This window comes from Gopherus evgoodei, unplaced genomic scaffold (assembly GCF_007399415.2).
Source record: "Gopherus evgoodei ecotype Sinaloan lineage unplaced genomic scaffold, rGopEvg1_v1.p scaffold_217_arrow_ctg1, whole genome shotgun sequence".
Classification (NCBI taxonomy): Eukaryota; Metazoa; Chordata; order Testudines; family Testudinidae; genus Gopherus; species Gopherus evgoodei.
The window spans coordinates 1-25,219 of record NW_022059880.1 but is presented as its reverse complement, the minus strand read 5'-3'; the positions used below and the strand labels follow the sequence as shown (position 1 = coordinate 25,219).

The following is a 25,219-nucleotide window of genomic DNA, read 5'->3' as shown; positions in this document are numbered from 1 at the left end:
TGTCAGAAGAGGATCTTCCCTCTCTTGTCCCCAGGGGTCTGTACTGAGAGCAGTACTGTTCAACTTATTCATAAATGATCTGGGGAATAGGGTAAACAGTGAGGTGGCAAAATTTGCAGATGATACAAAATTGCTCAAGATAGGTAAGTCCCAGGCAGACTGGGAAGAGCCACAAAGAGATCTCACAAAACTGGGTGATGGGGCAACCAAATGGCAGATGAACATCGGTGCTGTTAAGTGCAAAGTAATGCACATTGGAAAACATAATCCCAACTATCCCTATAAAACGATAGGGTCTAAATTAGCTGTTACCATTCGAGAAAGAGATCTGGGAGTCGTTGTGGATACTTCTCTGAAAACATCCACTCAATGTGCAGCGGAGTGTTGGGAATCATAAAGAAAGGAATAGGTAAGAAGACAGAAATTATCATATCGCCTCAATATCAATCCATGGAATTCCCACATCTTGAATACTGCGTGCTGATGCCATCGCCCCAATCTCAAAAAAGATCTATTGGAATGGGAAAGATTCAGAAAAGGACAACAAAGATGATGAGGGGATATGGACCAGCTTCCGTCTAAGAAGAGATTCATAAGATTTGGACTTTTCATCTTGGAAAAGAGACGACTAACGGGGGATACGACGGAGGTCTATAAAACCATGACCGGTGTGGAGAAAGTAAATAAGAAAGAAAAAAAAAGCTGTGGCTCTTCGGCAGCAGCTCAACCACACTGCTTCTTCTGCGACAGTTCGGCGGCAACTCCTCTCTCCCTCCCTTCCTCTTTGGTAGACATTTGGCAGCAGCTGAAAGACTAAGGGAATGGGGGACCCGCCGCCGAATTTCTGCTAAAGACCCAGACATGCTGCTCCGATACCGGACGGGACACCCCTTTGAATTGGCTGCTCCCAGCACCTGCTTGCTACGCTGGTGCCTGGAGCCAGCCCTGCTCCCATGACAAGCAGGGGCTGGTGCAGAGTGTGGCAGGGCAGGGAGATGACATCTCCTCTAATAGTGGGGCCCTTTCACAGCAAGGACAGCACCTCCCTGCAGTAGCACAGACCCACCTACTCCTCCTGCTTTCTCCTGACACCAGCACCACCCTTCCCGGCACCGCCTCATGGCAGCATCTGCTTCTAGACTCGCACCAGAAATGGAAAGTCTGGGCCGGGCCTGGCAGCGGCTGTCAGGAAATGGAAGCAGGAGACACTACCACTCCCATGGTGCCATAGGATTTTCAGGTGGGGTGCTCCCCTCCAGGGTTGGTCTCCAGGGGAGGTTTGGCATCTTAACGGACTGGGGGGGGGGTTGCTTGGAGGAGTTTGAAGACCAACAGCGAAGGGGAAGTTGGACACGGGCCAGAATACCAGGGAGACAAGGCAGGTGAGGTGATACCTGTTACTGGACCAGCTTTGGAGCCACACAGGGTCTTCTTCATGCAGGGGAAACGTGCTCAGAGCATAACAGTTCAATAGCAGGTGGAACACTCTGCCCCGAACACCAGACATTCCCCTACTTCCTGGAACAGGGGGGCTGTCCCACTGTCCTGTAAACAGCCCCACCACGTAATCCAGAGGTGGCTGCATCTTAGCACCCAGACACCAGTGGTCACCGCTCCAGAGGAGATGGTACATACAGGCCACTGCCCTACATGGCCACCAGACGTCACAGACTGTGCACTGTCTTAGCTGGCCCCACACGTTACTGCCCCAAGAGGTGAGGTACACACAGGCTACCACTCAAACTGGGCAGCCTGGGGTCACTGCAGCAATGGTTGGGGGGGATACATGCAGGGCACTGCCACACATGGCCACCAGGGGGCACTGCTGCAATGGTGCTGGTGGGGGAGATGATAAACGGGCCACTGCCTGAAGTGGCCACTACCACAATGGCGTGGGGAGAGGGGGAGGGAGATACCAATAGGGCACTGCCACACCAGGGCACCCCGGGGAGGTCACTGCTCCAGTTAGTAGAGATACACATCGGGTAGTGCCCCAGCTGGCGGCCCTACCCCAGAGACAGAGGGGGCTGGGGAGAGAAGAGGAAATCAAAAGCCACTGCCTCACTTAGCCATCGGGGTCACTACCTAAATAGGGGACACACACACACACAGAGCACTGCCCCACCTGACCAGCAGGGGTCACTGCCCCAATTGGGGGACAGACAGAGGGTATTACTCCATGGGGATGCCAGGGATCAGTGACTGCCACACCTGGCACAGGGGTAGAGGGGATAGGGTGACCAGATGTCCCGATTTTATAGAGATAGTCCTGATATTCGGGGCTTTTCCTTATGTAGGTGCCTATTATCCTCCACCCCATCCCAATTCTTCACACTTTCTATCTGGTCACCTTGGGGGGCGGGGAGAGGGGGCTACACAAAGGGCACTGCCATACTTGGCCACCAGTGCACATCCCTAGTGGGGGAGTGATACACACCAGAAGCAGGGCTCACTGCCACAAAGGGCTTGGAAGACACCCAGTGCACTGCTTGACACAGCCACCCAGGCACCCTGCCACCTTGGGGGAGATGAAGAATACACCTTGGGCACTGACTCCTCCGGCTACCAGTGGTCACAGGCCCAACGCAGGGGTTGGGGGGAGTAAATACACACAGAGGACTGCTCCACCTGGGCAACACGAGTCACCGAGATGGGAGTGGGATATGCAGAGGGCCCTGCCCCAATGGCTGATATACATACAAGGCCCTGCCTCACCTACCCACCAGTGCTCACAGGCACAATGGCAGCAGTGAGGTCACACAGGTAACTGACTTCAGTTGCCACCATGGGTCACTGCAGCAATGCCCGGGGGGATACATGCCAGGCATTGCTGCCCCTCGCCACTAGGAGTCACTGCTGCTACCAGAAGGCACCTACAGGACACTCCCGTGCCTGGCCAGCAGGGGTCACTATCACTGGGGAGGTGTTATGGGGAAGCAGAGAAAGAGCAACTAACTGCAGTGGGGAAAATCACAGTCTCCCGAGGAGAAAGAACGGACTCTGCTAGGACATTGCACCAACTCCAGCCAGGCTGGATACCAGCAATTTGGGGCTGGAGCAGCTCAGCTAGAGGCTGGGCGGAGACAGGTGACCTCGATTTCAGCGCTGAGCAGGCTGCTTTGGCAGCGAGGAGGGACAGGGAACCCCCCGGTCAGGGTCTTGCTGCCCAAGGAGGGGGAGATCTGCGGCACTCTTTGGAGTAGCTGGTTCAGCAGCCATGAGCCACATGCTTCTCCCTGCCTGAGCTCTCCAGGAGCGCATTACGCACAGGTGTGCGCTGGATGTAGGCACCAGTGTAACAACAGGGCCAGACTCTGCTGAGTGCTGCCTGCAAGAGACAGGGGCAGAGTCAGACGGGTATATGGGGGCAGGAGATGACAGAGCCAGCGGCCATGAGCTGAACCCATCACAAGTCCAGCCTGTGACATCACCATCCGTCCCTACAGCTCTCCATCTGTCCTGCTGTCTGTCCAACCCTCAACTCCCCATCCATCCCCAATGTATGCCACACACACCTCTTCACCCATCTGCCTCACACACTCATCTATTTCCTCATGCATCCTGCAGTCCCTCTGATTGTCCCTGCAGTGCCCAGCACAAGGAGACGGGCCGGTGCAACCATTTAGGCAAACTAGGCGGTTGCCTAGGGCGCCAAGATTTGAGGGCGCCAAAAAGCGGTGCCCTCAAAAAATTTTTTAAATGGTTGCAGCCGCTGCTGCTGGAGAGGCAGTCTGAGCTGCCCGCAGCAGCAGCTAGCTACAGCCGGCAGCCCAGGGCGCCCCCGATGTCAGGGCGCCGGCGCGGCAGCCCGGCAGCCCAGGGCTCCCCCCCGGGTCAGGGAGCCGCCGCGGCAGCCTGGCAGCCCAGGGCGCCCCCAGAGTCAGGGCGTAGCCCCAGCAGCCCGGGGCACCCCCCGGGTCAGCACGCCGCCGCACAGCAGCCCAGCAGCCCGGGGCGCCCCCGGGGTCAGCGCGCCACCGTGCGACAGCCCAGCAGCCTGGGGTACCCCCGGGGTCAGGGAGCTGCTGCGGCAGCCTGGCAGCCCAGGGCGCCCCCAGGGTCAGGGCGGCAGCCTGGCAGCCAAGGGCGCCCCCGAGGTCAGGGAGCCACTGAGGCAGCCTGGCAGCCCATGGCGCCCCCTGGGGTCAGGGCGCCGGCGCGGCAGCCCAGCAGCCCAGGGCGCCCCCGGGGTCAGCGCGCCGCCACGCAGCAGCCCAGCAGCCAGAGGCACCCTTGTGGTCAGGGAGCCGCTGCGGCAGCCCGGCAGCCCAGGGCACCTCCGGGGTCAGCGTGCCGCCGAGGCAGCCCAGACGTTTGGGCTGCCCGCGGCTGCGCTGACCCAGGGGAATCTCTGAGCTGCAAGCAGAGGCTCAGAATCCCTCTCCCTCCCAGAGCAGAGGCTCCAGCCTCTGCAATTTTTCTCATTGCCTGGCGGGGGCGCCGGCAGCTGGGCAGAGCTGCGCAGCTCTGCTTAGGGCACGTGGCAGGGGCCCTGCGACAGCGGCGCAACACCAAGGCTTCGCTTCTGGAGGAAAGCAGCGGCTGCCCCTCCCTCGCTCAGCCTTCACGTCAGTCCCAGCGAGGGGCATGGAGAAGAAAAGAGCCTCAGCAGTGGTCTGGTGGAGCGGAGGAAGAAAGAGGACCCTAGCGCTCATGCATTGGGCAAGATAAGCAAGTGCCTCCCCACAGGTCGGCCTCAGGTGCCTGTACTCCTGCCCCCTTGGTCCTTAGCTGGTCCCTGCTCCTGCTCCCCTTGTGCCTGGACGGCTGGAGAGAACAGCAGCCTGCAGAGCTGAGCTGCCCCAGTGCCCCCAGGCACCCCCCTGACCCCATCCCCCCCACAGCCCTGACCCCCAGCTCTGAAACTAGTCCTTCTAAGCTGGAAACCCCCTTGACCTCATCCCCCCACAGCCCTTACCCCTAGCTCCGAGCCCAGTCCCTCTGAGCTGGAAACCCCCTGACCCCATCCCCCCAACAGCCCTGACCCCCAGCTCTGAGCCCAGCCCCTCTGAGCTGGACACCCCCCTGACCCTATCTCCCCACATCCCTGAGCCCTGCCCCTGTGAGCTGGGCACCCCTGAACCCAGAGCCCAGCTCCCCACCCAGCCGTGGGCAACAACAGCACCACCCCTAGGCAACGACAGCCCATTGGTACCAACTATCACAATCACCCAGCAACTGCCCATTATGTAATTGCAAATGTATACAGACCATTAAGCTTTTAATGTTTTTAAATAATGTATTTAGTTTATTTTCAAATTATTACAAATTAATTTTTATTGTATTTCACTAGTTATTTTTTACATTTCCTAATACATGTTACTATAGTATTGCAAATGTTTTATGGAAGGGGCCCCCGATTTTGCTTTGCCCAAGGCCCCCTGAGTCCTCTGGGCAGCCCTGTCTGAGTTTTAAGCCCTGCTGCTGTGTTTTGCCTGCAACAGGCAGGCCTAAGCCTGTGAGTGACCCCCATAGCAGCTGCCTGAAGAAGTGCTTGGGGGAATCATGCAGAAGGAGCGTGATATTTGTTTGAGTTCTCTCCTCATGGAGGCTGTGCTCCACTTCGTGCAGGACAGCAGTCTCAGCAGGACTCTAGGCCCAGCACCTTGCCTCAGTTTGTAGATTTGTAGTGCACCCATTACCGGGCTCAGTCTGGCACCGCTACCCCTCACCAGTGCCCAAGAAGCAGTCAAAAAGGTTGGATGGACTGGTTAGGTTAGTTGTCATGCTGTTGCTTGGCCACTGTAGAGACCACTGAATGCATAATATTTCTCTGTGATGTTCTGTCCTGAGCACAATTGGCATGTTATGAGGTAGTGCCTGTGAGGGACAGGTGTCTGTTTATGTATCCAGCCATCATGTCTTAGGTCTTCTGCGGGGGGAGCTTTTCCATCCTGCTTTTGTTGGTGACATCTGTGATGCTCTGGTAGACATCTATGAAGACAATACTCTTACAGGATCATCTGGCAATACATCACGAGTTGATGCAAAGGCTCTTACAAAAGCCATTTCTAGTTTCAAGTTTCTTGTTTCTCTTGTTTTGTGGTATGACATATTGTTTGAGATCAACATAACTAGCAAACAACTTCAGGCAAAAGAATTTGATATATGTGATGCCATTAATCAACTTGGAGAAACCAAGAAGTTTCTTGTGGGCCGCAGAAGTGACGCAGCCTTTGAGAAAACATTGGTAGATGCAGGTGAACTTGTGGAGGAGTTGGATGTACCGGCACTTTTTGAACCAGATCCAATCCGTGTTAGAAAGAAGAGGAAGCAGTTCACATATGAAGCAGATGACGAACCTATTTATGATCCGAAAGAAAAATTCAAAGTGAACTTTTAGTTTGCATTCATTGACACAGCAATACATTCGGTTGAAGAAAGATTCACATTGATGCAGCAAATTAGTTCAGTATTTGGCTTCATATATGATGTTTACAGTTTGCAAAATAAAACACCAAAGCAAATTATGGAACATTGCTTGAATCTGGAGAAAGCTTTGCAACATGGTGAATCCAAGGATATTGATGACTTTGATTTGTGCAGTGAATTGCAAGCTATAGCAAGACGAGTCCAAAGGAGTTCAACACCGCAAGATGTATTGAACTTCATATGGGAAAATAAATGACAGATAGTGTCCCTAACACAGTTTTTGCTCTTCGCATCCTCTTGACTCTCCCAGTTTTTCTGGCCAGTGGTGAGCAAAGCTTCTCGAAGCTCAAGTTGATAAAAACATATATGCGAACATCAATGTTGCAACAAAGACTTGTTGGGCTATCTACCTTGTCAATAGAACATGACATTGCTCACAGCATTGACTTGGAGGAACTTGTTTCTAAATTTGCTAAACTTAAAGTGCGGAAACATAAATTCTAAATTATAACATGTTACTCTGTGACCGTGTATTGTGTATAATGTATGTGATTGGGGGGGAGGGGCGCAAGATGGAATTTTCGCCTAGGGCGCAAAATATCCTTGCACCGGCCCTGACAAGGAGGCATAGTGGACCCTGAGCAAGGCTTGTGGGTGATGCAGTAATGGAGCTAGTGGGTGATAAGGGGCATCTCTAATCCCAGCCCCACTTCTCTTCTGCCCAAAGCCATGACCGCGAGCCCATCCCTCTCAGTCTCAGACCTCACAGCCCCAAAGACATGACTGGCCACTCACGCTGTGACCCAGTTACAGCAATGAGGTCTCCCCGAAGATAGGGGAGGAGCAACCCCCTTATCCTGGCAGGCAGGACACATCCTTTCCAGTATGGCAGAGATCCTGCCCGTGGGCAGATAGACTCAGCTGAGTCCATAGGAGACTGGGGGAGGGGGAGCAGAGGAAGAGAATGCAGGCAACTGAACATGACAGGTGTCCATGAAAGGAGAGAGAGAGAGAGTTTGAGTGAAAGTTGGCCAACACAGAGAGAGAAACCTAGGAGGACGAAAGAAATTCACAACAGGGAGTCACCCTCATGGATCCAACTTTCTGCTAGGGAGCACACACCACTCCTGGCCAGAGAGATGATCAGCCCTCGCAAATGGCAACATCATCTCCCCTGAAGCCACAGCTAGTCCGGAAACCCACACCCAGGTAACAGGAAGTCCCTGCCTGGAGCCAGGAGGGCTGTGATCAGAGCCCTTCCCAAACCAGATACACATCTCACCGACAGAGATGGTTACTCTTGTCCCAGTTGGGCAGGTCTTGCCTGGCATCAACAGGATTCACGCTGTCACTGCTCTCGATCACTTTCCATCTCACCTCAGGGCTGGACTCCGTCCCCGCGACTTCTCTTCCCTTGGTATGAAACACAACACAAGAGGAAAAGAAAAAGCAATGGTGGTGAGGCTCCTCTTCTCGCTACTCCCGCACCCCAGGGCTTCGGCTTCAACCCTCCTCCCATTCTGTCATCACAGCTACAATTAGAAATCTGAGCCCGGGGCTCACACCTGCTTGTCTCCCCAATCCTAGGCCCTGTCCAGCATGTCTCCCTCCACAGAAGTTACCTGGCCTCATCTTACACTCCATCTTCATATTGCTCTTCTCCTTCCCAGAGCTCCTGCTCTGCTCCTCAGACCTGTCTGTCCTCAGCTCTGCAGGCAGAGGGGAAGGGGCATGATGGGAACACACACGCCCCATTCCAGACACCACACAGCATCCACAGGGCTACCAAAACACCTCATCTTCGGCCAAAACCACACCTCACCCGAGGGAGCAAAAAGCCTTTGTGAGCACAGCACACACAAGACAGGAAAAGATTAACACCCACACCCAGCCCAGCCAAAGTGGGAGCTTCCTCACCTTCCCGGCCACAGGTCCATGGGGCTCATGAAAGGAGAAGTTTGCTGGGCTGTGGGGGTCCCTGAAGAACTAGCTCTGCATGTGAATGACTGGGATGTATGTGGGGGCCTGACTGTCGGTTGGGGTGTCCAGAAGGACCTAAGGGAACAGGGGGATTAGGGACAGAGGAGAGTGGCGTTACCAAGGTGCATTGCGGGAATGTGGGATTTAGAGAGCCCAGAGTGGATGGGTGTCGGCGGTTGGACGACCCCACAGCGGTTGAAAAGGGGAACCTGGCAGGTTTGGGTGTAGCAAAGATTGAAGATGAGGAACCTCACACCCTGGGGATGGACTGGGGGGGATGGGAAAGTGGGGCCCAGCAATGAGAAATGGGTTGGAGGGAATTAGGCATGGGGCGCTGAGGACAGGGATGGGGAGGAGGAGGAGGAAGGGGGTGTGGGGTGGTGAGGACAGGAAGGAGGATGTGGGAGATGAGGCGAGAGGAGGTCGGTGTCGGGGTGCTGAGGACGGGAAGGAGGATGTGAGAGATGGGGCGAGAGGAGGCCGGTGTCGGGGTGCTCAGGACAGGGGGGAGGAGGAGGTCGGGGCGAAGGGAAAGGCCAGGCAGAGTGTACACGATGGAGGAGGGGATGCTGGGGGCTGAGGGATAACCACAGATGGGGGTGGAGCTGGCAAGAGGGTCACAACAGATGGGGAGACACTGGGGGGCAGGTTGGGGGGGCTTGAAGGGGCTGCTGGGGCCCTACAGAGGGAGAGGAGGGGGCGGTGCTGGCAGGAGAGTCACAGTGAATGGGGGGGACACCAGGGGGCAGATTGGGGGAGGTTGAAGGCCCCACGGCCCCAGGCTGCCGCTTGTGGGGCTGCTCCCAGGCAGCTCAGCCCCCGCCACCTGTTGCCCCCCCAGGTCGGGGGGGGGGAGGTGAAGCCCTTTCACTCCGCGATGCCTCTGCCCTGTGCCCCCCCTGCCCGGCTCCCACTCACATTGCCAGAGACCCCGCCCCTGCACCACCCATTCACCTGAGACCCAGCCCTCACATTGCCCCAAGACCTCGCCCTCTCACTGCTCCTTCTCCTGGGACTCTGCCCCTGCACCGCCCATTCACCTGAGACCCCGCCCTCACATTCCCCCGAGACCCCGCCCCTGCATCGCCCATTCACCTGGAACCCCGCCCTCACATTGCCCCAAGACCTCGCCCTCCCACTGCTCCTTCTCCCGAGACCCCGCCCCTGCACCATCCAGTGACCCAGGAGCAGAAAAACCTGGGAGGGGGGAGGCAGAAACATGCTTTGCTCTGCCACAGACTTCCTGGGTGTCCTTGGGCACATCACTCAGCCTCTCTGGGCCTCAGTTCTCCTGTCTGGGAAATGGGACTGGTGGCGCTTCCCACCCTCGCACGAGCCTGGGAAGAGAATTACCCTGCGAAATAGGAAGATGCTCAGATCCTGGAGTAACGGGGGAGGGGCTCAGGGGGAGCATACCTCCTGACCCTGGCTGGGCGCCCCCGGTCCCTCGTAGCAGGGGGCTGTGCAGGAGGGTCTCCTTGCAACCATGAGTGGGTGTCTGGTGGGTGCTGTCATCTCTGCCAGAGACCCCCTAGAATCTCACTAGCTTCCTCTGCATGCGGGGAGGGGCTCCCAGGGCCGCCCGGGGGGGGGGGCAAGAGGAGCAATTTGCCCCAGGCCCCGGCTCCGCAGAGGCCCCCACGAGAGTTTTTCGGGGCCCCTGGAGTGGGGTCCTTCACTCGCTCGGGGGCCCTAGAAAACTCTTGGGGGGCCGGGCCCCAGAGCTTCTTCTGCTCCCGGTCTTCGCTGGCGGGGGGTCCTTCCGCTCCGGGGGGAAGGACCCCCTGCCATCGCATTACCGCCGAAGCTGGACCTGCCGCCGAAGTGCAACCCGGTCTTCGGCGGTAATTCGGCGGCAGAGGGCCCTTCCGTTCAGGGACCCGTCGCCAAAGTGCCCTGAAGACCCGTTGAGGGGTCCCCTCGCCACCGAATTACCGCCGAAGAGCGGGCTGCACTTTGGCGGTGGGTCCCGCTTCGGCGGTAATTTGCCGGCGGGGGGCCCCCGCCATGGGTCTTCGGGGCACTTCAGCAGCGAGTTCCAGAACGGAAGGGCCCCCCCGCCGCCGAACAGGGCTGGCACTAGACATTTCGCTGTGCGGGGGGGAGGGGCCTGCCACTTGCCGGTCCCACGGCTCCGGTGGACCTCCCGCAGGCATGGCTGCAGAGGGTCCGCTGGTCCCGCAGCTCCATTGGACCTCCCACAGGCGTGCCTGCGGATGCTCCACCGGAGCTGCCTGCCGCCAATGGCCCCAGGCCCCTGGAATCCTCTGGGCGGCCCTGGGGGGTCCTACTTTCTTACTTGGAGGGGAGATTCTGTGATGTCACAGCCCGTGGAGGGAGGGGTTTGAATCACGTAACTGGAGTGGCAGGAGAACCCCCTCCCCCAGTCAGATTCCACTAGGGGGCTGGGCTGGGACCTCTAGGGAGGGAGACCCAGGAAAAAACAGCCGCCACTATGGAACCCAGGAGTCCTGGCTCCCAGTCCCCCTGCTCTCACCTCTAGACCCACCTCTGCTCCCAGAGCCAGGGATAGAGCCCAACCCCCACCTGCTCTGACCATTAGACCCCACTCCCCTTTTAGGCTCACTGCCTCTTCTATCCACGCAGCCCACCTGTCCGTCCCTTTGCTGCAAGTTTCTGGGGTGACACCCCTGCTCTGCACTACCTCAGTGCAACCCAAGGCCTTTCCTCCCACCAACCACATTTCCTCTCCCCCCTTGTGCTGGATCATCTGCTTGCCCCCCTGCCTCTTGCGGTGCGCTGTGCGGCATGGCTGCGGATTGTGCAATGGCCCAGCATCAGGCAAGGCAGAATGTAAACCACAGGCCCTGCCCTGCCCCACTCCACCCCACCCCACCCCACCGGATCTGCCTTCCAGGTGCATCGGAGCCCAGCGCCCTGCACCTGTGCCCTCCTGCCCCACAAGGGGTGAGCTGCAGTCCCCACCGTGCTCTGCAGAGGGGAGAAGGGTCAAGCCAACCAGCCCATTTAGGATGGGGGAATCAACACCCTTTTTTCTGCACAGCCACTGACCATCAGCAGGATTCCTTCTCCTCCCTCCTGTGCCTCAGTGTGACTAAATCTCTGCACCTAGACAGCCGGTCCATCCGCTGCACCTCAATCCCCCATGCCTGAGCCTCCCTGCCAAAATCCTGCACCTGGTTCCATAGAATTAAGTCTCACATCTCGCTGGGAACTCGACTTCTTGTGCCCAGAGAGTCTCGGCCCCCGTCAGTAGATGACCTGAGTCTGAGAAACACAGTGTCCGTCTTCTCTAAAGAAGTACTTGGAGAGGTTATTTGTGTGTGACCATGTGGCCTAATGGATAAGGCATCTGACTTTGCATCAGGTGATTGAGAGTTTGAGTCTCTTCGTGGTTGTGCTTGCACAGTTTTACCATTATGCTGAAAGTCCTGCTTCCTTCAGGGCTGGAACCTCTTCTTGGCTGCTCAGGCCAATGCTCTGGCTTCAGCTAGAGCCCCGGGAAGGAGTTGGAGGATAAGCGTCACAAAGGTTGGGGCATGAGCCCCAAGTACTTCCAGTCTAGCCTTTGCTGTTCCTGACTTGCCAAAGAAACTGGGCAGCTGCTCGGGCTGGTGTGTAGAGCAGTTTCCCTCTTCCAAATATGCGCCTCTCCCTGTACTTGAGGGGGTTGGTAAATAGCACCTTAGGAGCCTGGGTGTTTCTCTGCTTCTCGCCAGCTGGGGAAAAGCCTCTTGGGGTAAAATCACCTGCCCCACTGCAAAAGTGAGCACTGTGAGTGGGAACAGACAGAGGCCACACCAGGGGGCTGGCCCTGCTTTCCTACCTTCTTCTGATGTTGGCCACAGAGCATCAGCAGCTGCTCCGCATGCTGGTCTGCGGGTCACCTTCAGTGGGTGTTTGGCATGGAAGGGAGCAGGCTGGCTAGGGGTCTTTGTCGCTTTGCCGCTGGCCACACATAGGCGTGGTCCTCCCCTCTCCTGAACAGCCAGAGTTAGTCTGTGCTTGAAAGCAGGGACACAGGAGACTCAAGACAAGAGGGTGAGAAAGACGCAGAAAGGACCTGTGAAGACAGCACACACTACAGGGACGCTGCCTGGTGACGGGATGTGGAGACACCAAGTTGCCCCATTTTTCCTGGTGCCCTACGCAGCTCCATATTGCTCCAGTGGCCAGCCTGATCCCCCGGCTGTCTGAGCCGGCCAGGAAAGCTGCCCCTGCTCCGCCTCTTCCACAAAGCCCCCACCCCTGCTCTGCCCCCATGCCGCCTCTTCCCACCCCTGCTCCACTCCATTCCCCCCCCCACTCCGCCCCTTCCCCTGAGCTACATCCCAGTGGACTGCAGGAGAGATCAGTCTCATCCTGCACTCACCGGGCGGTGGGAAGTGGAACGACCTGGCCCCAGCCTGCTCTGCTCCACCAGCTCCCAGCTGCGACGCTGGTGAGTGCTGGGGGGCGTTTCCCCCCACCACCCAAGGTCCAAGGCTGGGAGCAGAGTGCAGCAGGCTGGGGCCGGATCACTCCACTTCCCGCCGCCCTGTGAGTGTGGGGTCTGGCCTGCCCTGCAATTACCGGGCGGCGGGAAGTGGAGTGACTTGGGCCCCACGTTCTCCGCTCTGCCAGCTTGGCACCAAAATATCTAGGGACAACCCTGAATAGATCATTTTTCCACAGGGACCGATGGCTGTTAGAATAGAGATATTCAGGCTGCTTGTACAGGCCTAGACTTTAAGAACTTAGGTGTATTTTTATCACTTAGCTAGTGACAGGGGTATAAAACAAAGAACCAAAATCCCAGTTTGCTTGTGTCTGGGCCTTCTCTCCATAGGAGAGTCTGAGCCCTTGTTCGTAGGTGTCATAAACAGATAGTTAAGGGTTAATGTCTCTTTTACCTGTAAAGGGTTAAGAAGCTCAGTGAACCTGGCTGACACCTGACCAGAGGACCAATATGGGGACAAGATACTATCAAATCTTGGTGGAGGGAAGTCTTCGTTTCTGCTCTTTGTTTTGGGGGTTGTTCGCTCTTGGGACTAAGAGGGATCAGACGTCCATCCAGGCTCTCCAAATCTTTCTGAATCAGTCTCTCATGTTTCAAACTTGTAAGTAATTAGCCAGGCAAGGCGTTAGTCTTATTTTTGTTTTCGCATCTTGTAAATGATCCTAGTTTGCTGAGAGGATTTTACTTCTGCTTGCTGTAACTTTGAACCTAAGGCTAGAGGGGTTTCCTCTGGGCTATATAAATCTGAGTACCCTGTAAAGTATTTTCCATCCTGATTTTACAGAGATGATTTTTATCTTTCTTTCTTTAATTAAAAGTTTTTTCTTTTAAGAACTGGATTGAATTTTCCTTGTTTTAAGATCCAAGGGGACTGGGTCTGGACTCACCAGGGACTGTTGGGGGGAAAGGAGGGGGGATGGTTAATTTCTCCTTGTTTTAAGATCCAAGGGGTTTGGATCTGTGTCCACCAGGGAATTGGTGAAGCCTCTCAAGGCTGCCCAGGGAGGGGAATGTTTTGGGGGGACAGGGAGTGATCCAGACACTAACTTCTGGATGGTGGCAATGTTACCAGATCTAAGCTAGTAATTAAGCGTAGAAGGGTCCATGCAGGTCCCCCACATCTGTACCCTAAAGTTCAGAATGTGGAAAAAACCTGGACAGTAGGCTAAGGCCTTTGGCTAAGCAGCAGGGGCAGCCATAAGCTGGGAAGTGAATGGTCACATCCTCACCTCCCAAACCCGTCACACTGAACTAAGGTGGGGTTGGGCTCTTAGGAAGACGATCCTGTCCCAATAGTGCCCATCACCACCAGATAAAGAAACAGATCTTAAGGGAGCATCCGGTCTGGCAAGAAATCCCCTCTCAATGGTTGTGGTTGTGAAACTGTTATTTCTGTAGGGTTTATCTTTATGGCCCCCGCTTTTCTGTTGTCAATCTGTCTGGTCCTCTAACTGTTTCTGTCTGCTGCAGAATTAATTTTGCTGGGTGTAAGTTAATTAGGGGAGTGGGATGTAATTGGTTAGAGAATTCTGTTACAATAGGTTAGAATTGGTTAATTACAGTTCAGTAAAATGATTGGTTACGGTCTCGCTGAGAATATTACTGTATAAACTGGGGTCAAACAGGCAGTGGGCGGGGAAATTGGAATTATGCTTGCTAATGGAGGGTGAGAATAGGGAACGGGGAACAGGGACACAGGCAAGGCTCTGCAGTGTCGGAGCTGGGAAGGGGGATGTGGGGTAAACACTCTCCAGTGTCAGAGCTCATAGACTCTTAAGGTCAGAAGGGACCATTATGATCGTCTAGTCCGACCTCCTGCACAACGCAGGCCACAGACTCTCACCCACCCACTCCTGTAACAAACCCCTGACCTATGTCTGAGCTATTGAAGTCCTCAACTCGTTGTTTAAAGACTTCAAGTTGCAGAGAATCATCCAGCAAGTGACCTGTGCCCTATGCTGCAGAGAAAGGTGAAAACCCCCCAGGGTCTCTGCCAATCTGCCCTGGAGGAAAATTCCTTCCTGACCCCAAATATGGTGATCAACTAAACCCTGAGCATGTGGGCAAGACTCACCAGCCAGCACCCAGGAAAGAATTGTCTGTAGGGATGTGGGGTAAATGCTCTGTGGTGTCAGAGCTGGGAAGGGAACACAGGGGAACAGACTCTGTCCCTGTATAGACATCAGCTTGACTGGTGTGAAGGGCTTTGGAATCTGCTTGCGTGGAAACTCACCCCAGTAAACATCCCTTTGTCTGCGCTTCGGACTTCTGCTGCTTGCTGTCTGTGTGACAAGAGCCAGGGGAGTGGGCAGGGGAAGGGAAAGCCAAAGCCCTCTAACAATGGCTCCTTGCTCCTCTCCCTCCAGGCTCAGGGATGGGCAGGACTCCAGGCTCTGCTTGAGGGATCCTGGCACAGGGGCTGGTGGGGGAGGAAGGATTGTAGATTCTGACTTGCACTGAGGAGAGGAAGTAATAAGTGAAGGGGCATTTTTGATTCCTACCCTGCTTCAATGTCTCCAGCACTAGAATTTGACATTCTTTAGTGCCAAATGAGGGGATGAAGCCATTTGGCTAATGAAAGCCAGTGCTTTAGATAGGGCTTGAACTCACAATCTCAGCATAGCTTCTCTCAGCACTGCCCTATAAATACACTGCGCTAACCACTTGCACCACTGGAGCACCTGTTAATTACCCCTCTCTCAGTCCCCTAGGTTGATAAAGGCGAGGAGTCACCCCAAAACATTCTCAGTGGGGTTAAGAGCAGGTAGCGACAAGCGTTGTACTTGGTGGGGTGGATTCTTCTTAAGGCTTCCAGGCACCATTTGACCCTTTTGTTCGTCCCTGTGTAATAACAGAGCTGACTGAGACTCACTGTAGAGTCTTGCTGCAGACCAACAGATCTGAAATCACTGATCACCAGGTCTGAGCATTAGTCCTGCTTTGGGACAGTGTCTCTCATCCAACAAACTGCCCAGTCTGCGCTAGCAGTGAGGCTCCCTCACTAACAGCTGAAATCGGGGAGAGCTGTGTGAAGCGCTGGGACCCAGGGGTGCCTGAACAGGGGGGAACAACACCCCAGGACTTTTCAAAATGGGAGGGCTCTGCCTTGCCACTTTGTAATGACCGTAAGGGTGAGTGAGGGTGGGGAGGGGGCCAAGAGCAGTGAGCAGGAGGAGGGGTCTTGGGGTAAGAGGCAGTGTAGGAGTGGAGGTGAGTTGGGGCAGGGGGTTGGAGGGTGTAGGGAGAGGGCTGCCCGCAGCAAGTAACGGGGGTGGGGGCATGCAGGGGAACTGTTCCCTGTCCCAGCTCACCTCTGCTCCGTCTTCTCCCCCAAGCACACTGCCCCCGCTCTAATTCTTCTCCCCTCCCAGGCTCTTCCCAATGGCCCCGGCCCCTGCCCCTGCTCCGCCCCAGTCCCGCCCTCCTGCCCCTGCACTCACTGCGTGGTAAGCAGAGTGACCCAGCTCCAGCCTGGTCCACTCCCCTGGTTCCCAGCCATGCCGCCAGCAAGTGCTGTGGGGTGGTTCCCCCCTACCCCCAAACTTGGGAGGCAGGGGAGTTCTATGGCCCTGGGTCTCTCATCCCTCCATCCCCTCCCCTGCCCCCAATATCCCTCTTGGGCTCTGTGGGGCTGGGTCTCTCTCCCTGCCCCTGTGCTCCCCCCTGCACAGCATGTCCTGGGATTGACTCAGTTTCCCTGGACCAACATTTCACCACTCCACATATCTCTTCTGTTCCCCACCTCCCTCCACCCCACCTCATTTTCTCTGCACTCCAGGCTGGGTCTCTGCCAACCCCCTCTCCTCTCCTCCTGACCCCAATATCTCCTGCCCCTATGGGTCTATGGGGCTGGGTCTCTCCCTCCCTTCATCCTCTCCCCCAATATCTCCCTGCCCCTATGGGTCTATAAGGCTGGGTCTTTCCGTCCCCCATTCTCCCCTCATCCCCTCCCCCAATATCTCCCTGTCCCAGGCTGTGACGTGCTATGATGTGTGCTGGGGCTGTGACGTGCTGGGGCCAGGGCTGGATTTTTGCCGCCCCAAGTGGCGGGGAAAAAACAACAACCCACGATTGCAATCGGCGGCTGCTCCACTGCGCTGCCTTATTCTTCGGTGGCAATAGGGTGGCAGCTCCACTGCGCTGCCTTTTTCTTCAGTGGCAGCTCCTTCCCTGCGAGAGGGACCGAGCGACCAGCTGCCGAATTGCTGCCAAAGAGCCTGACGTGCCGCCCCTTCCCCTTGGCTGCGCCAAGCACCTGCTTGCTGAGCTGGTGCCTGGAGCCGGCCCTGGCTGGGGCTGTGACATGCACTGGGGCTGTGACCTGCTGTGACCTGCTCACTCCCCAAGGGCAACTCACTCACTGGAAACCAGCAGGACAGAAGGTGTCACGTGTCCATGGGCGGGGTTATGCAGATGAGCAGTGTCTGGCGGCAGTAGGGAGAGCAGCGAGATGAACCGAAGGAGCCGGGCAGAGAGAATTCTCTGTGTGTGGACAGAATCCGGTGTGGGGAGTTCGTGTGGGGAGTGCCTGCACCGGAGTCACTTCAGGCAGTGATTGCCACTGAGCTACGTAGTGACAAAAGGTGTGTGAATGGGGTGTGGTGTCTGTCTGGGAGCAGGTTGTGGTGATAAGAAAAGGGGTGGGAGCAAGAGGTCCTGTCCTAGCAGGGGGTGTATACCCTGAGAGGGTGTTTTGTGGGTGCAAGTAGGTTTGGGGGCTTTTTGCAATGACCAGGGGGGTCTGGTGGGTGCAGCTAGAGCCCTCCTAACCCCACTAGTTTTCTCTATGTTGGGGGGGCAGATTCTGTGATGTCACAGTCCCTGGGGAAGGAGTTTGAATCATAACTCCAGAGTGGGAGAACAACTCCCCCCACTCCTGCTCAGTCTCCACTAGGGGGCTGGGCTGGGCTCTCGAGGGAGGGAAGCACAGGGAAAAACAGTCTCCCCTATGGAACCCAAGAGTCCTGGATCCCAGTCCCCCTGCTCTAGACCCCCTCCACTTCCAGAGCCAAGGATAGAACCCAGGGGTCCTGGTGTCCAGCCCCTCCCTGCTCTGACCACTAAACCCCACTGCCCTCCCATGGTGGTGCAGGGGTCACTGGGTCAGTGTCCCAGCTCTGCTAAGGGCCTTGACTGTTTTTCCCAAAGTGCTTCCCTCTGAATCTAGCTGACGAAGTGGGAATTCACCCACAACAGCTCATGCTCCAATACGTCTGTTGGTCTATAAGGTGCCACAGGACTCTTTGCTGCTTTTACAGATCCGGCACATCTGCCCCCCCTGCCCGGTCACTGCCCACCCCCGTGTGGGGGGAACCAGCACTGTGCCGAGTAGTGATGGACAATTGTCCAAGCTGGCCCAGGGGAGACGTGTGTGTCCCTGCTGCCCTCTGCTGAGCCCTGCTCTGTGTGTGTGTGAGTCTGTGACACTGTATCAGTGTGTTGCTGGGCTTTGCAGGATTTTGTATTCTGCAGCAAGTGACACACACACACACACAAAGGGACTCACACAATCCCAAGAACACTCACACACAACACACCCAGAGGGACATGTTAGTCCAACCCCCAAAGAGAGAAACATTCACACCCCCAGCCACACTCACAGTAACCCCCCCACACACACCATAACATTCACAGTTGTGCTCAGAGACACAACTGCACGCAGTTCACTCCCAATGCTCCAAATACAAGGACCTCCTGCCCCACACAGCATGTGCCAAGGCCTGTTGAACTCACTGCCACTGGACAGCTACCAGTGAGAATGACCCCCTCGTGCTGGATCATCTGCTTGGCCCCCCACTCCCTCTCGGGGCACGCTGTGCAGCGTGGCTGGGGATTGTGCAATAGCAGGCTGGGGCCGGGTCACCCCACTTCCAGCAGGAAGTAGCCAGCCCCCTGTCCCCCACAGAGGCCTGGGACCAGCCCCCCTCTGCTTCCCCCCACACAGGCCTGGGGCCTCAGCCTGCTCTGCTCCCCTGGCTCCCAAGTTTGTGGGGAGGGTGGAACCGCCCCACAGCACTTGCCGGCGGTGTGGCTGGGAGCCAGAGGTGTGGACCATGGAGTGAGTGCAGGGGCAGGGGGGGCAGGGCTGGGGTGGAGCAGGGACCATGGCAAAGAGCCAGGCAGCCCCCCCTGCAGCAGCTCCCCACCCCAGCTCACCTCTGCTCTGCCTTCTCCCCTGAGCACGCTGGTACTTCTCCACTTCTCCTGCCTCCCAGGCTTGCGGTGCCAATCAGCTGTTTAGTGCGACAAACCCAGGAGGGGAGGAGAATTAGAGCGGGGGCAGCATGCTCAGGGGAGAAAACAGAGCAGAGGTGAGCTGGGACAGGAAGCGGTTCCTCTGCACGCCCCCGCCCTTGTTACTTGCTGCGGGAAGCCCTCCCCCGCACGCCCCCAAACACCCTCCCCAGCTCAGCTCCACTACACTGACTCCTCTGACTGTGGCTTTTGGTTCCCCCAACCACTTGGCACCCTAGGCAGCCGACTAGTTCGCCTAATGGTTGCACCGGTCCTGGACACTGCCTATCAACAGGATTCCTCCTCCTCCTCCTCAGTAAGATTAAATCTCCACAGCTAGACAGCTGGTGCATCTGCTGCACCACAATCCCCCATGCCTGAGCCTCCCTGCCAAAGCCCTGCACCCGGCTCCAGAGAATTAAGTCTCACATCTCACTGGGAACTCGATTTCTTGTGCTCAGAGAGTCTCGGCCCCCCTCAGTAGCTGACCTGAGAAACACAGCGTCTGCAAAAGCAGCAAAGAGTCGTGTGGCACCTTATAGATTAACAGACGTACTGGAGCATGAGCTTTCGTGGGTGAATCCCCACTTCGTTGGATGCATCAGTGTCTGTCTTTTCCAAAGAAGTGCCTGGAGTGCCTTTTTTTATGTGACCCCGTGGCCTAATGGATAAGGCATCTGATTTTGGATCAGGGGATTGAGAGTTTGAGTCCCTTCGTGGTTGTGCTTGTGCAGCTTTACCTTTGGGCTAAAAGTCCTGCTCCCTTCAGGGCTGAAACCTCTTCTTGGCTGCTCAGGCCAATGCTCTGGCTTCAGCTAGAGCCCCGGGAAGGAGTTGGGGGATGGGCATCACAAAGGCTGGGACATGAGACCCAGGTGCTTCCAGTCAAGCCTTTGCCATTCCTGACTTGCCAAAGAAAATGGGCGGCTGCGCGGGATAGTGTGTAGAGCGGTTTCCCTCTTCCAAATGTGCGCCAGCCCCTGTGCTTGACGTGGTTTGCTACATGGAGCCTGGGTGTTTCTCTGCTTCTCGCCAGCTGGAGAAAAGCCTCTTGGGGTAAAATCTCCTGCTCCACTGCAAAAGTGAGCACCTTGAGTGGGAAGGGTAAGAGGCCCCACCACGGGGGGTGGCCCTGCCTTCCTACCATCTTCGATAACGGCCACAGAGCATCAGCAGCTGCCTCGCATGCTGGTCTGTGGGTGGCCTTCAGTGGGTGTTTGGCGGCAGGGAGCAGGCTGGCTGAGTGTTTTAGTGCCTGTCTGAAGGCCACACATAGGCATGGTCCTGCCCTCCTCTTGCCCTGTCCTCGGTTGTTGTGTGGCTTTTAAGCCTTCCCTTGGAGCCGTCAGCACCAACCGCCTCTGCTCTAGGTGCCCAGAGGAGGAGAGGTGTGCTGGGCTCCAGCCTGGGAAGCCTGGCCCTGGCACTCCTTCCTTTAAATGCCATGTGGGCAAGAGGAAGATCTGCTGCTACAGGGACCAAAGTTGTGGACATCAGATGAAGCAGCAAGAAACCCAACCATCAGGTCAGACTGTTAAGTTCTAGGACCCCACCCTATAGTGGCCAGCTGGACCAAAGACCTATCTCCAGTGGGCATCAGTGACCCATGAGGAGGAGAAAAAAACCTTGCTGAAGTTTACCCAGGTAGAGGATAACTATACACATTGAGCTCCAAGGCTTTACAGCAAACTACAATATCTCCAGGAGGTCCCACTGAGATTTGAACTCAGATTCCAGGATTCAAAGTCCTGAGTGTGGCTCATTACACCATGGAACCTACCTCAATTTTGTTTTCTAGACCCCTATGTCACTTGGCTGGCTGGTTTGCACTCTGCACTTATTGCTTCCCACCAGCGGCTTCCTCTTGCAGGACTCTCTCTCCTCCTCCAGCGATTGTTGTCCTGCACTATGGGATCCGCGGATCCTGCCCTGAGTCCCCACATCCCCCTGCTTGGTCTCCATTCCCTGCAGGCTGCAAAAATGTCAGGGGAGGCCACCCCTCCCTTCACTCGGTGCTCCCGCTCATATTGGCCAGCTGCAGCCTCATCTCCTGGAACTCGGGCAGCTGTCACTTGATCCGTTCATACAGTCACAGGATGACTGGCTCCCCAGCCTGGATGCTCTTGTGGAAATCCCACAGGTGACCTTGCAGGACTTGGCACCATTGGTTTCTTTGATGTTGCGATGTTTGCCTGACCGCTGGAACAAAGCCCCCAACTCCTCCCTCACCGACTCCCGTCAATCCCTCTGGTTGCCATAGAACCCTCTGATGCTTTCCTGTTCTGCCAGCAATGCCAGGCCTCACCCCCCTGCTCCATTATCTTGCAAGCTCTGGATGTTCAGCTTCCAATAACCTCTGCCCTGGGTCAGGGACAGGGGCAGCTCCAGGCACCAGCGCAGCAAGCGCGTGCCTGGGACGGCAAGCTGCAGGAGACGGCCTGCCGGTCACTGTGAGGGTGGCAGTCAGGCTGCCTTCAGCAGGTCCTCTGGTAATGCAGATTAGGTGGCATGCCTGCAGGAGGGTCCTCTGGTAATGTGGATGTGGCCTCTCTCCTGATTCCTGAGGAAAGAAACCTTTCCAGGAAATGGCCATGGATTCTGGGAATCCTCATGTGGCTGGTGGAGAAGCACCAAGAATCATTTGGCTCCTGGCACACAAGGCAACTTAAAACTGGGTGCCCAGACAGGGACTTGAACCCTGGCTCCTCAAATTAAGAGCTTGATGTGCTACCAACTGAGCTAGTTGAGACCATCTTCACCATCCACCACAAGAGCGAGCAGGTAGGCAAAAGAGAGGCAAAAAATGTCCCCAGAACCCCTCCTCTTTTTCTGCACATCCACTGCCTGTCAGCAGGATTCCTCCTCCTCATCCCTTCTGTGCTTCAGTGTGACTAAATCTCCACACCTAGACAGCCAGTCCGTCCGCTGCACCCCAATCCCCCATGCCTGAGCCTCCCTGCCAAAGTCCTGCACCTGGCTCCATAGAATTAAGTCTCATGTGTGGCTGGGAACTCGACTTCTTGTGCCCAGAGAGTCTTGGCCCCCCTCAGTAGATGACCTGAGAAACACAGTGTCTGCCTTTTCCAAAGAAGTGCTTGGAGGGTCTTTTCTTATGTTACCATGTGGCCTAATGGATAAGACTTCTGAGTGTGGATCAGAAGATTGAGGGTTTGAGTCCCTTGTTGGTTGTGTTTCTGCAGTTTTACCTTTGTGCTGAACGTCTTGCTCCCTTCACGGCTGGAACCTCTTGGCTGCTCAGGCCAATGCTCTGGCTTCAGCTAGAGCTAGAGCCCTGGGAAGGAGTTGGGGGTTGGGTGTCACAAAGGGTGGGACATGAGACCCAGGTGCTTCCAGTCTAGCCTTTGCCCTTCCTGACTTGCCAAAGAAAGTGGGCGGCTGCCTGGGCTAGCGTGTGCACCTGTCCCTGTGCTGGAGGGTACTTGCTACATAGCGTCTTGGGAGCCTGGGTGTTTCTCTGCTTCTTGCCAGCTGGGGAAAAGCCTCTTGGGGTAAAATCTCCTGCCCCACAGCAAAAGTGAATACCTTGAGTGGGACCAGTCAGAGGCCCCACCATGGGGGCTGACCCTGGCCCTGCTTTCCTACTATCTTCTGATGTTGGCTACAGAGCGTCAGCAGCCACCCTGCATGCTGGTGACCTTCAGTGGGTGTTTGGTGCCTGTCTGAAGACCACACATAGCCATGGTCCTGCCCTCTTCTAGCCCTGACCTCAGTTGCTCTGTGGCTTTAAAGCCTTCCCTTGGAGCTGTCAGCACCAGCTGCCTCTGCTCTAGGTGCCCAGAGGAGGAGAGGTGTGTGGGGTCACTTTTACAGATGCCCCTTCCCTGGTACTGCCCTTGCTGAGCTGCACAGAGGAGTTTTCATCCCCAATCCCTGCCTAGCAGCCCCAGGATTGAACCAGGGACCTTCAGAGCTTCAGTCTAACACTCTCCCAACTAAGCTACTCTGGCAGTTGCATGACAGTATTTTGGCCGGTTACTTCTCTGTCTGGGATGTTTTTGTCAGCAGTCGCACACAGAAAGGACAGGAAAAGAATGGCTGCTTCACACCCCCACCGGAGGAACCCGGCACCCTTAGCTGTGGTGAGTAAGAAGTGTCTGTTGGCTGACAGGGCCTGTCCCCCAGGAGCTGGAACAGCAGCTGCCGCCTCCCTCTCGGCTCCAGGCTGTGGGAAATGCTCATTGCCTGGCTGCATGGGCGGATGTTGCTCCGTGCTCTGGAGAGCGTCTGTATAGGTCTTTCAACCCCCCGTCTTCACTGTGCCAGTCTGGAAAGGTCCCACGTGCCCCCTCCGGCCTGGCAGCTGAGAGTCTGTGCAGACATCAGCCCCCTGCCAGCCCCACAGCCAGCAGCAGCGCCAGCCCCCCCCAGCACCACAGGGGCACTCAATGCACTTCCTGTGGGGAAATGGCTCCTTGGCCTCCAGCTGCTAGAGTGAGAGCCAGGAGAGAGCAGTGTCTGGCTCACCTTGGGGGAGAGAAGAGACCTGATGAGTGCAGATCTCCCTCAGTCTCCCCGCAATGCTGGTCAGTTGTATTGTCACTGTGATAGTCAGTGCTTCCCTTCAGGGCCAGCCCTAGAGGGGTCCGAGACAAATCCCATGGAGTCACTGACTTGGCTCCTTTCACACACTAGAGAGAGGAGCAGAACCAGGGCTATGGCTGATCTATGGGGCACTAGGTGAGTGGCAGAGGCTTCAGGTGCTGAGAGTTTGCCTGACACCTCAGGGACACAGTGTGAGATGGTGTTCCAGGGATCTCTATGAAAGGAGCAGAACAGGATTTACTTGGGGTGGGGAGAGACTTGAGAGTGTCTCAGGGGGTTATACACAGGGAATTGCCCAAATAAGATACTGGCTAAAACATAAGCCTCGCTGTGAGCAGGAATTGAACCTGTGCAGGGGAACCCTATTGGAAGTCAACTCCAACACCTTAGCCACTCAGCCGAAGTATAAGGGTGCCCCAATGCCAGAGAAACTGGTAAAGAATCACAATGACCAGGTGTGAAGTCATCTGAACTACAGAATTCCCACCGCAAACCTGGCTCCCAAAGCACAGCAGGGGATTTGGGTTTGTTCTCTTTGCTTAGCAATGTGCAGTTGCACAGAGAGCGCGTTTAAAAGTCTCCCCTCCCACAGAGCGGGAATAGGAAATTATTCTCAACTTGAAGCCTGAGGTGAATGAGGATGTCTGGACCACAGGGCCAGGGACTGACCTTTGCTATAGAAACCAGTGACACACGGAACCAGGCTAAGGAAAATGTTTCCTGGAGTCAATAACTGGATTAGCAGCAGTATTGTGCAGAGAAAGTCTCACAAGAGACTCGATGCCAACTCTGCCCACATATTTACACCAGCGACACCATCACAGGACCTAACCAGATCAGCCACACCATCACTGGTTCATTCACCTGCACATCCACCAATGTAATATACGCCATCATATGCCAGCAATGCCCCTCTGCTATGTACATCGGCCAAACTGGACAGTCTCTACGGAAAAGGATAAATGGACACAAATCAGACATTAGGAATGGCAATATACAAAAACCTGTAGGAGAGCACTTCAACCTCCCTGGCCACACTATAGCAGACCTTAAGGTGGCCATCCTGCAGCAAAAAAACTTCAGGACCAGACTTCAAAGAGAAACTGCTGAGCTTCAGTTCATTTGCAAATTTGACACCATCAGCTCAGGACTGAACAAAGACTGTGAATGGCTTGCCAATTACAGAACCAGTTTCCCCTCTCTTGGTTTTCACACCTCAACTGCTAGAAAAGGGCCTCATCCCCCCTGATTGAACTGACCTCGTTATCTCTAGCTTGCTTGCTAGCACACATATATATACCTGCCCCTGGATATTTCCATTACATGCATCTGAGGAAGTGGGTATTCACCCACGAAAGCTCATGCTCTAAAACGTCTGTTAGTCTATAAGGTGCCACAGGATTCTTTGCTGCTTTCACAAGAGGAGACAGCGCATTGGTGGTTTGGTAGTAGAAGTCACAGCTACAGCAGGGGAGGTCTGACTTTGGTTTCTGACCAACAGAGGAAGGAGTTTTATTATCTCCAAATTTCAGTAGAAAAATTCAGACCCAAACTGTGTGTGGTGGGAGTTTCTCTGGTTTCATTTGTTTT

At 55.7% G+C, this 25,219-nt stretch overlaps 1 long non-coding RNA gene across 1 annotated transcript; it reads right to left on the bottom strand.

Moving 5' to 3' along the window:
- Window positions 1-47: 47 nt before the first annotated feature.
- LOC115640153 lies at window positions 48-9,071 on the bottom strand. The gene is made up of 3 exons (XR_003997821.1): window positions 7,995-9,071; window positions 7,655-7,785; window positions 48-79 (listed from the first exon to the last, which is right to left on the bottom strand). It is a non-coding gene; the product is annotated as an uncharacterized LOC115640153 (long non-coding RNA).
- Window positions 9,072-25,219: the final 16,148 nt, after the last annotated feature.